Genomic DNA, 12462 nt, shown 5'->3' with positions numbered 1-12462 from the left:
GGTAGAGCAGTTCCTCCTGATAAACAAAGGTCACAGGTTTGGGACCTCGCCCGCTATACAGTTTCAATCTGCCAGAAAGATTCAGCTCCCCCATTACTTCTTAATTTGTAAGCGAGTGTTTTACACAGATTCTTCAGTACTACTTTACCCTTTACTGCCATACCCCTTTTAGTGCAAAGATTTGTACTAATCATTCTATCTTTTCATAGATACACACGATATTATTCATAAAATGTTAATTATACTCTCGATGCTGTTATTTGCTAATAATGAATTTCTAATACAATCTAAAGAGAAGGTTCAAATTCCTGTACGTAATTTCATTCTAATTTCCGTTAAATGCGGAATACGAATACCGACAAGTGGGAAAGAAGTGATGCCACTCCAAGCAATGGAACCCATACGGGCCAAAATCGGTATAGATCGCAAATAAATGAACAAGTAAGACTGTTTAAAGATATAGTGTGAAATTTTTAATTCCCCGAATCAGATGATACGGACTAATTTTCGCATATTAAAGCATGAAGTATGGAAATAAACATTAATTAAAGTTCATAACATAATAACTTTGACTTAGGTGTTGTATGGTAGCTAACGTTGGACCCTAAAATTTGATCAACTACGACGAATCGAATCATTCTTCTGCTTTGTGGCAAGATATTAACTACTGGCCATAAAGAAACACCGATACAGGACGAGATGTAAATGTTCATCATATTATCAGTATAACTATAATATACAGACGAAACTGGAAAGACCATTTCCAACGTATCTCTAATTGCATGTATATATCAAGATGCATGTATATACGAATGTCACTCACTCCGTCCCCAGGCCACAAGTGGCCCACCGGGACCATCCGACCGCCGTGTTATCCTCAGCTGGCGATGCGGATAGGAGGGACGTGTGGTCAGCACACCGCTCTCCCAGTCGTTATGATGGTTTTCTTTGACCGGAGCCGCTAGTATTCGGTCGAGTAGCTCCTCAATTGGCATTACGAGGCTGAGTGCACCCCGAAAAATGGCAACAGCGCATGGCGGCCCGGATGGTCACCCATCCAAGTGCCGGCCACTCCCGACAGCGCTTAACTTCGGTGATCTGACGGGAACCGGTGTATCCACTGCGGCAAGGCCGTAGCCCTATATACGAATGTATGTGTATATAAATATACACATGTAAAACACATTGTCATGCCTATCCCAGTATACGAAAATTGTAGGCATTCACAACAGATTCCAGTCGTCTAGGAATGGGTGAATACAGGTCTTGTATGATTTTCAAGGGAATCTTATAAGAGTATTCGTATAAAATAGTAGCAATTTCAGATAACGATGATGGAAGTGATTAGCGATCACGCACCCTTTTCCACAAAGTGGACCGGAAAGGTTGAATAATACTGAGATATGGTGACCATGGTAGGCAGGGCAGAAGCAATACTTCATTCTCGCCCCCTAAACTTGGAAAACAGCGTCACCATTTGGACACAAACATTTGGGATGAACCTGATCAGTCAAAATGGACACATAATGCATGGCAGTAATGTTATCTTGCGGAGTACCACGGGACCCATTGAATGTCGGCAGATGGCTACCCAAATCATCACCGATCTCATAGGCATTTCTCATTCTTCGGAAATAAATTCGACTATAATTTAAAAACGCTCCAACACAAGAATCATCCTATTAAATACCATTCTACCCTGCACGATGGTCCAGGTTTAATGGCTTCGGCACCACGTTTTCCTGTTACGGGCATTTGAATCACTGATGACTGATTTTGGAATTCCACCTCACCCTGTAATTCCCTGCTTATGGAGCTCCCTTAGTGTTGTTTTGATACGGTTAGGTTTCACAACTGCAGCATTCGGTTATGCAGCGGCTTTTGCCTCCTCTTATTTTTTGTCCCAATCTTCTTCAATGACCGTCTGTCACGATTACTCAACACGCACTTTCATCCGCGTTGTGACTTAGCGAAAGATGTTTTTCCGCTTTCCCTGAATACGGTATAAGTCTTCGATAGGGTGCGTCTTAAAACACCAAAGACTCCGACTACCTTGTTTACGCAGACATCATACAAGCACCAACAATTTGCGTATTTTCAGATTCGCTTAGTTCCGTCATAACGCACTCACAACTACACACAGGATTGAACTGACCAGGACTGAGATTTTGCAGGACAGGTGTCGTTCGTGGTGAAAAACAGCGAAACTTACTTGCTTGTCTAGCATCTGCAATTTTCATGTAGCATCGGTTTCCGCGCTTTTCCATATTTTTCTCAAACTCATATATTTATGTATGTACGTATGTTCACCGCCTCCTCCTAAACTACAGGATAACTTTCAACCAAACATGGGAATAGTATCACTTGCTACTTAGAAAGAAGCACTGTGGGGATGTAAACCAACTAGGTCTCGAAACGGTGTGGCTAGGATTGGATAAGAAGTGTAAAGGACCACGCACAAATATCTACACTGTATTCTTCCATTATCTGAGGAAGAGAGCAGTCTGCGACTAGCAATAAACTTTACACATAATTTCAAATTTGTATGGAGCTTTTCTCGCCTACACCACCCACAAAAATGATGACAAGAAAAAATGCTATCGCTTACAATGTCTTCGCCGTTGATGCAATAAATCTGCGGCACTAGACATGATGTTTTAATTTATTATGTCTTTAATACGAACTCTATTCGCAGTGGATTTTTCAGACAGAATCCTCAGATGCAAACAAAATTATATCAACGTACAACACATAATTAAAGAGATATGATATCATAAACACTGAGACGGGCGAACACCTGCCGCATCAGTCACGGCGTTTTGGGTTACCAGGGTACCCGTGAGAAAAATTCGCAGTTTTATCCTTTTAAATAAAGACAGTATTTGGAATGAGTGTAGTCGATGGATAAGAGTAGTTGTGGGAGTCCTGCCTTTTTTTCTGACTAGGAGTTTGTGCTGCAGCCACACTTTCGGAGCGATGCTTCTCATTGACAGCCTCCAATGTTGTTTTCCTTGGCATCATGGACTTGTCATTTATTGGTTACGACAGTAGAACTTACACCACCATCTTGTCGACAAAAGTTAACAATAAGTGAGCAAATACAAGCACAAATAAAAGTGTGACTGGCAGGGAAGAGGAAATCAGTAGGTGGACAGAGATAGGGGATGAGGAGACGCACAGGCAGAGAATGGCGGGAAGGAGAGGGACAGAGAGATGGGGAGAAGAAAAGATCGACAGATGGGAGGAGAAGAGATGGAGAGAAAGAAGGGGGGGGGGAGGACGTGATGGCAGAGCGAGAGTAGGAGGAAGATACGAAATACTAGGAAATGCCAGTTTTCTCAGTTAGTAAGGTAACTAGAGGTGCAATAGTACATTACCCAATAGGAAAGATAAGTGTTGTAAGCATCTTAAAGATATGGCGTGAATAACTCTGAGGCAGAAAAGGCCAAAAAACCTAATACTTGAGGACGATGATGGTGATGTCTTTTTAAACTTTTGGATCAGTAATAAAATTCAACAGTGCATTAAATTCTTCTCGAAATTTGATGATGTTAACGCGTCTCATACATTACGCTCATCAAATGAAAGTTTTTGTACTGTTATATTATTCTGCTGATTATAAAGATTATGATGGAATATCCTCTATTGTAGGTGCCTTGAATTGATGCAAGTTGTTAAGTATTTTTGTCACACATTATCGCTACACCCATCTTCTTCCATGTCCTCTTCCCTTTCTGTAATATTCTATAATCACCTCCATATCAGCAGGATGTGAAACCCTAGTCTTCCTCCTTCCTTCTACCCGTAATATTATCTTCAAGATTCTTAGTTTGTACTTAATATATACCTTCCTGCCACTTTTAAGGCCTCCCTTCTCTGTTTAATACTGGCTTATCATCTGTGCTCTTGATATTCAGATAGCTGATTCTCTTTACATCAACTGTTCCTTTAACTATCTTGTCAACAGCATCTACATTTCCGACAGTCGTATCGGTCATACATGCTTTTAGAACTTTGAAATTCAGCTCTAGCTGTCTCTGTTTTGCCCTTTTCAGTAACCTATCAATATAATTCTTTAAGGGTTCTAAACCCATTATGTCTGTTACGTTTGCTGCATTTACATGCAGTTTCTTATTTCATCAGTCTGAAGCAATCATTCCCTTGTGATTGAATGATCTCTGCTGGGCTTTGTCTTCTTGCCTGGTTGTTCCCCTGCTATCTTCAATACTCGTCTTATAAAGCTATACATTCTTTATACACTGGGAGTCACAGGAAGAATGTTCAGCATTCAGGGATATATCACGAACTATTATCCGAAGTAAAACAGCTCTAGTAAACGTTGACTACAAAATGCGAAAGTTACGAGCCACAAGCACTTCTTCATCTTCGATACTATGAAACAAATCTTTTCTACTGCACTTCCCTTGTATTCCATATTTTAAAAAAAGATGATATTTACCAAAAGAGGAATAAACTGTCTAGTAAACATGGACGCTAAAATGCATATTTCACGTTTTATGGGTACTCGTTCAGTTGGAGAGTTGTGTTTTACGGTAGCGAAACTAAACAAGTGCTGATAGTACTTTAGATACCCAGTTTAGAGCCAATGATATCCGAATATTTTTTCTTGTTTCGGACCATAGTATTAACGGTAAAAATATGCAGAGCTAAGAGCTTAGAGTAGAAGAGATTTCTTTCACACAGCATCCAAGAGGAAGAAATGCTCATAGCTCTGGGCAATGCACTTTAGAGCCCGTGTTCAATTACTTTAGGAGCCATCATATCTTGCTGCAAGATTTATTCCTCAGAGCAGTACAAGTTGCATCATTATGAATGTAACGTTAACACTGGTGTGAGATTTAAGTAGCAAATGGTTTTCTCATGGAAAAAACCGCGAGAGTTGTAATCTGCCACCGTGATTGACTGATACATTCGGAAACTGCACGCAAAAATGCCAACTTTCTTTCATTAATATTTTAATAACAGTGCGATGAACTTGCTTAGTACTGTGTAATATATATCTCTAAGTAGCAAATCGCCACCTACTTATTTCGAAACTCAAATTCACACTTTAAACTACAAAAAAGAAAACTAAACGAAAACACAGGCTAAGCACTTCGAGTGCTTCGGAGTTCCGTCTGGATCAGGCTCCCAAGCAATTTAGTAGTGGCGCCTAATCAAATCGGAAGGGTTAGTCATGGGATACAGACATGTTTTCTGGTGAGACAGTTAAATTACAATTTTGATGTAAATTCGTAAAGTGCTAATGAAACCGGAAGGAACAGTCATGGGAGACAGACGTATTCTGACACGGGTAGCTTTATTTCAGTTTTATGCTAATTCAGTAAAGCGTTATTCGGATCGGAAGAGACAGTCATGGGATACAGACGTGTTGTTTGGTGCGGTAAGTCGAATTTAGTTTTGTGCGGCAGTAGTGTTCTAGAAGGTTTTAAGGATTCGTAACACGTAAGACGTGGTGTCGCAAGACAATATCTGTAAATATACTGATAGCGCGTGAGTTGTTCAAAAGACAGTGGATAAAGTTCGAGTGGCATACCTAAACAGTGAATGAACCGTTTCTTACCTAACGTAAGTTCCTCACGTACAGTTTATTACAGACTCAAAGCAAGGGATGTCCGACCTACGTGCTGTTGTCTGCACAGTGGACACCTTTAGAAGACTTCAGGTTGCTCAAAGTTAATAGAACACAAACCATTTCACTCAGGGCAGTGAAGGCAACTTGTCACCACGCGTGTAATGCATTCAAATTACAAATGGTATCATTGGCACGTATTCTCTGGTAGCAGAGAGGAGGCTGATGATAGAATTCAGTAATAATTTTACGAATCATTTTACTTTACGCCGTACACTCTGTGGCGTTGGTATGCACTGTGTATGGATTATCAACCAGTCCTATTGTGCGAGTAAAATGTGGTAGACTGCGTACAATTAGGATCCTGATTCGTTTCGTAACCACCATTCTTCGCTTAGAGACACTCATTAGTATAGTTCTATTGTTGCAACTCACTCTACGAATATACTAGGATCGGTAGTATGCTGCACACATGGTTAGGAGACACAGATACATCGGAGAAATCTCGTTGTTCATGACCGGTAGGTACTAAAGGACTCTTAGCATCTCTGGGATGTGACAGGAAACAGTTTTTCTCAAACAAAAATTAAAGCTGTTCCCCTTGACATAATCTACCACTTCTATATGATTCTCGCAAATACTTTGAAAAACCTTGTATATTCAGTTACGAAAATTAGCATAGGTAGAAATGTAGGATAATATTAGAAGCAGTCAAATGAAAACCAAATATCCACCACAACAAAACCGTGGAATGGTTCTATTCTTCTACATGATTCTCGCAAATACTTTGAAAAACCTTGTATATTCACTTACGAAAATTAGCATAGGTGGAAATGTAGGATAATATTAGAAGCAGTCAAATGAAAACCAAACATCCACCACAACCAAACCGTGGAATGGTTCTATTCAAAAGTAATTATCACGCACGTTAAGAAATTAGACACACTAGAAGACGAAACGATCAATTCCCGTTTCGTAGAACGCGGTCGGCCACTGAAGGATCCACTACCGCACACACTCTTGCACTTGTTCGGCCGTCTGAAACCGAAGTCCAAGCTTATTTTTCTTCAGGTCTCCAAGGAAATGAAAATCACACGATGAAAGTCCTGGGCTGTACGGACGATATTATTATAGGACACCGGTTGCTGAATGGACAGGGTTAAACGCCCTCTGTAATAAATAAAAAAAATTGAGTGAATGAACCAACGCTGAACTTCAACGGGTGTCATGGGACGTCCGCCCCGAACAAACGCAACTAACAAAATGAGATTAAAAAAGAAGTCAGCATGATGGACTGCCTTCCTAAGGGGCCCGGGTTCGATTCCCCGCTGGGTCGGAGATTTTCTCCTTTCACGGGCTAGGTGTTGTGTTGCCTTCACCATCATTTCATCCCCATCCGGCACGCAGGTCGCCCAGTATGGGGTAGAATGTAATAAGACCAGCACCAAGGCGGCCGGACATGCTCCGTAAGGGGCCTCCCTGCCAATGACGCCAAACGCTCATTTCCATTTTCCATAGGACAAAAAATGAGCCGTTTCCAGGTTACCTACGAATGTGCGGATAAGAATCGCTACATGCTACACAATAAAATATTGTCCCAAAGATATTTGAAATGTATACCTTTAGAGGAAATATGCGTCTACTGGTATCAAGTTGCTGTTAATACATACAAATAACAAGTTGTAGAATACTGCTTCAATGAGTTGTATATTAGACATTACTCTCATATCTCGATCCAAGTGTCGCATTCGCCCTTTGGTGCAATACTGCACTGGTCCCTGGTGTTGTTTACGACTCCTTTCAAGTCATCACCGCATTACCTCGTAAGAGTCGACAAGACTGTACAATTCGACGATTCGGTTCTCCTAAACGTGTCAAAGATATTTTTGTAACCTGCAATTCTCAGAAGAGCCCGCATACGTTCACTTTATTCTGTTATCAAATAAGAGAAGTTCTAAGCCGTAAATGAAGAGCAGTGTGCGGATAATGAATTGTGAATGGAGATTAAAAATGGTTCAAATGGCTCTGAGCACTATGTGTAAGTAGGCTGTTTATGTTTTATATTGGTAACGCCACGTAGCGCTCTGTATGAAAATTACTGGCTGTGCTGTGTGCAGTCTGTGGCTAGTTTGCATTGTTGTCTGCCATTGTAGTGTTGGGCAGCTGGATGTGAAAAGCGCGTAGCGTTGCACAGTTGGAGGTGAGCCGCCAGCAGTGGTGGATGTGGGGAGAGAGATGCCGGAGTTTTGAAATTTGTTATACTGGATATTATGAACTGCTACGTATATTGTGGTTTTTCAACACTATTAAGGTAAATACATTGCTCGTTCTCTATTAAAATCTTTCATTTGCTAACTATGCCTATCAGTAGTTAGTGCCTTCCGTAGTTTGAATCTTTTATTTAGCTCGCAGTAGTGGCGCTCGCTGTATTGCAGTAGTTCGAGTAACGAAGATTTTGGGTGACGTAAGTGATTTGTGAAACGTATAGGTTAATGTTAGTCAGGGCCATTCTTTTGTAGGGGTTTTTGAAAGTCAGATTGCGTTGCGCTAAAAATATTGTGTGTCAGTTTAAGCACAGTCATGTACAAATGTTCTAAGGGGACGTTTCATATGGCTACCCTGCCAGAATACCTCACTGGAATCTTCAGATTTTTTTCTTGTAGTTTGTGTAATTAGTGTAGATTTTGTTTATTGCTAGTGCGTAATTGTAGAGAGAATCTCCTTTGTAGTTTCAGCCTTTCATTGTTATACAGTAAAACAGTTGTGGCATGCATGCAGATTTGCACCAAGCATTTCGCAGCTTGCAATTAACTAGATATTATTTTCAGTGCTATGTTAATGTGTTCTCTTATTTTTGCTCTTCAAATTGTGTTTTTCTGTGTTGTCGTGTGAAATATTGTGACAATAATGGCGTGTGAAAAACGTAACACTAGGCTTCAAAGTAAACTGAGAAATGACAGTGAAGACGAAAGCAGTGTGTTAACGCCACCATGTAATGAATTAACTAATATTCAAAGTAGTAATTTGGTAACTGTGCATAGGGAAATGGAGCGGGCGTCAAACAATGGCGTAGGCAGTGAAACAATTAGTGAACAGGGAAGCATTATCGATCGATCGCTCGGCTACAGCTCGCCTCAGGAATCCGAAATGATAGGACACAATTTTGCAAATACTGTAGATTCAGGTTTTGCGTCCTCACCGTTTTCTCAAATAAGTCAAGATACATTTTCTGCTTCTCAAAATGTGAATGTTGCTGGTGCAAATGCACTGCCGAAAAGCGTAGAGGAACAGATGCCAGACACTAATGCATTGTTATTACAATTAATGGAACAAATGGGACAAAATCTTCAAATGTTAGACACAATGGAACAAAATCTTCAAAAGTTAGACACAATGGGACAAAATCTTCGGAAGTTAGACACCACGCTTGAACAAACACGTGAAGATTTAACTACTGAGTTACATAACGTTAAATCGAAATGTCTGTAATGACGTAAAAACACAAATTTGTGAGCATTTTCAACCTATTTTTTCACGGCATGAAAATGCATTACAGAATCACGAAGCAGCCATAAAAGAACTGCAAACCATTGTTCATGAAAATCATGAGACCTTGTGGGCTAAAATTGACTCAGTTGCATCTACCGATTCGGTTATGCAACTTGCAAAAACTCAGGAAAACTTAAAGGACACAGTAGATTCGATTTCAACACAAATGGACACTCTGAAACTTGGTTCAGAAAAACACACTGAGGAAATGTATTCACTATCGGAGAAAGTAGCCGAACTTTCAGATCAGGTCACTAACTTATCTACAAAGGTAGATGATGATCTGAATGACACAAGACCTGTAGCCTTCACTGACACAGAAGAGTATGAACAAATTAGAAAATTCAAACAAAATCAAAATCAAATCAATACACAGTACAAAAGAGAAATCCGGGAAGTACAAGATCAGTTGACGCAGGTAATACAAGAATTACATATTTCAGAGGACACTCGCGCTCCAGTACGGGAAGAGGGACATAGAAATACAGAACAACCACAAAATAATAACACAGGCCACTTCGGAAATTATGAAAGAAATTGGCAAGGCGCATTGGATTTTAAGATGGAACCACCGAAACGAAGTCACAGTGAAGGAGAATTTTATCATGCCTTCCTCTCAGCATATTGGTCTCAAGCTACACAAGACCATGTAAAGCATAGCATCATAATGATGAAACATTTCGAACAATCTGAATTTTCCAGTCTTGTGAAATATTTTGAAGACATGTTGCACAAGAATCAGTACCTGTCAAACCCATACAGCCCCTCAGAACTCATCCGCATTTGCTTAATCAAACTGCCTGAACATTTGAGACATATTATTTTAGCAGGACGTTGCAAAGACGACATCGAAGCTTTTCAGGGACTGTTACAAGAACTGGAAATTAACACTGACAATTGCGGAACGAGAAAACAGGAGCAAAACAATTGCAGATCACATCCGTCACAATTCCACGATGACAGAAATAATATACGACAAGGTTATTCTTTCAATGTAAATCGTGACCGAAACAGACACCACCCGTATGACAACTGCTGGCAGAGTAGTAATAATTACAGGGAACGAACACCTCTCCGCAGTAATGACTATCACAGAGACAATCAGAGAAACAGACAATATGGGAACCAGAATAATTATTATCAAGGGAGACAGAATAACTTTAGACGCAACGGTCCAGCACGCAGTTACGATTCAGGGAGAAATTCTCCATCACGTGACCGACAAGAAAGAAACTATGGAATCTACCGACATGATGACAGACGATATGATCGTAATGACAGACCTGAATTGCATCAGAACTGGCGGGATTCAAACAGAGCAGAGCCCTCTTGACACGGTGAATTTGTAGAAGTTAGGTCTCCAAATCCCAATAACGACGCGCGCCAACAAAGACACAATAGACAATGACTCACACCGCAGGCAGCCACCTGCGCCGGTTGGCTCAGAGAAAAATAACATAGACGTTAACCTTGAGAAAAATTTTAGCACTCCTCACTGACGTATACCACATGATAATTCCGTTCACGTTGAACCTCTGCGTACTAGGAAGATAAAGGTTTACACCACATTTCACATGTAAAACCGTTTATTGAAAGATAATCTGCCTTTTAACTTTGTCTTTGCCATATAACTTTTCACTTTACATCGCCAGTATGCTTTGTCAGACTTAGAAACTGTTACCATGCAACAATGTTTCAAGTTAAATATCCAGTCAAGAACCAAGAGAACTTATTTAAACAGAAATTACGAATGCATTGTTATTGCGAACAGACGACACAGTGTTATTGTGTGTGTACATTCTTGCTTGTTAGTTGCACGATTACGTAACGACTATAAGGCTCACATACTTATAACATATACTGGTATTGCTTATGAGATTCTAATGCAACATTTTGGTTTACTTGAAAATACACTCCTGGAAATGGAAAAAAGAACACATTGACACCGGTGTGTCAGACCCACCATACTTGCTCTGGACACTGCGTGAGGGCTGTACAAGCAATGATCACACGCACGGCACAGCGGACATACCAGGAACCGCGGTGTTGGGCGTCGAATGGCGCTAGCTGCGCAGCATTTGTGCACCGCCGCCGTCAGTGTCAGCCAGTTTGCCGTGGCATACGGAGCTCCATCGCAGTCTTTAACACTGGTAGCATGCCGCAACAGCGTGGACGTGAACCGTATGTGCAGTTGACGGACTTTGAGCGAGGGCGTATAGTGGGCATGCGGGAGGCCGGGTGGACGTACCGCCGAATTGCTCAACACGTGGGGCGTGAGGTCTCCACAGTACATCGATGTTGCCGCCAGTGGTCGGCGGAAGGTGCACGTGCCCGTCGACCTGGGACCGGACCACAGCGACGCACGGATGCACGCCAAGACCGTAGGATCCTACGCAGTGCCGTAGGGGACCGCACCGCCACTTCCCAGCAAATTAGGGACACTGTTGCTCCTGGGGTATCGGCGAGGACCATTCGCAACCGTCTCCATGAAGCTGGGCTACGGTCCCGCACACCGTTAGGCCGTTTTCCGCTCACGCCCCAACATCGTGCAGCCCGCCTCCAGTGGTATCGCGACAGGCGTGAATGGAGGGACGAATGGAGACGTGTCGTCTTCAGCGATGAGAGTCGCTTCTGTCTTGGTGCCAATGATGGTCGTATGCGTGTTTGGCGCTGTGCAGGTGAGCGCCACAATCAGGACTGCATACGACCGAGGCACACAGGGCCAACACCCGGCATCATGGTGGGGGAGCGATCTCCTACACTGGCCGTACACCACTGGTGATCGTCGAGGGGACACTGAATAGTGCACGGTACATCCAAACCGTCATCGAACCCATCGTTCTACCATTCCTAGACCGGCAAGGGAACTTGCTGTTCCAACAGGACAATGCACGTCCGCATGTATCCCGTGCCACCCAACGTGCTCTAGAAGGTGTAAGTCAACTACCCTGGCCAGCAAGATCTCCGGATCTGTCCCCCATTGAGCATGTTTGGGACTGGATGAAGCGTCGTCTCACGCGGTCTGCACGTCCAGCACGAACGCTGGTCCAACTGAGGCGCCAGGTGGAAATGGCATGGCAAGCCGTTCCACAGGACTACATCCAGCATCTCTACGATCGTCTCCATGGGAGAATAGCAGCCTGCATTGCTGCGAAAGGTGGATATACACTGTACTAGTACCGACATTGTGCATGCTCTGTTGCCTGTGTCTATGTGCCTGTGGTTCTGTCAGTGTGATCATGTGATGTATCTGACCCCAGGAATGTGTCAATAAAGTTTCCCCTTCCTGGGACAATAAATTCACGGTGTTCTTATTTCAA

At 42.1% G+C, this 12462-nt stretch overlaps 1 pseudogene; it reads right to left on the bottom strand.

Annotated features, from left to right (window-relative positions):
• Nucleotides 1-1021: 1021 nt before the first annotated feature.
• Nucleotides 1022-1139, bottom strand: LOC126189124 (5S ribosomal RNA; annotated as a pseudogene).
• Nucleotides 1140-12462: the final 11323 nt, after the last annotated feature.

The sequence above is a fragment of the Schistocerca cancellata genome, chromosome 5, assembly GCF_023864275.1.
Source record: "Schistocerca cancellata isolate TAMUIC-IGC-003103 chromosome 5, iqSchCanc2.1, whole genome shotgun sequence".
In the NCBI taxonomy this organism is placed as follows: domain Eukaryota; kingdom Metazoa; phylum Arthropoda; class Insecta; order Orthoptera; family Acrididae; genus Schistocerca; species Schistocerca cancellata.
The sequence above is the reverse complement of the archived record's forward strand: the minus strand, read 5'-3'. Positions and strand labels throughout refer to the sequence as shown.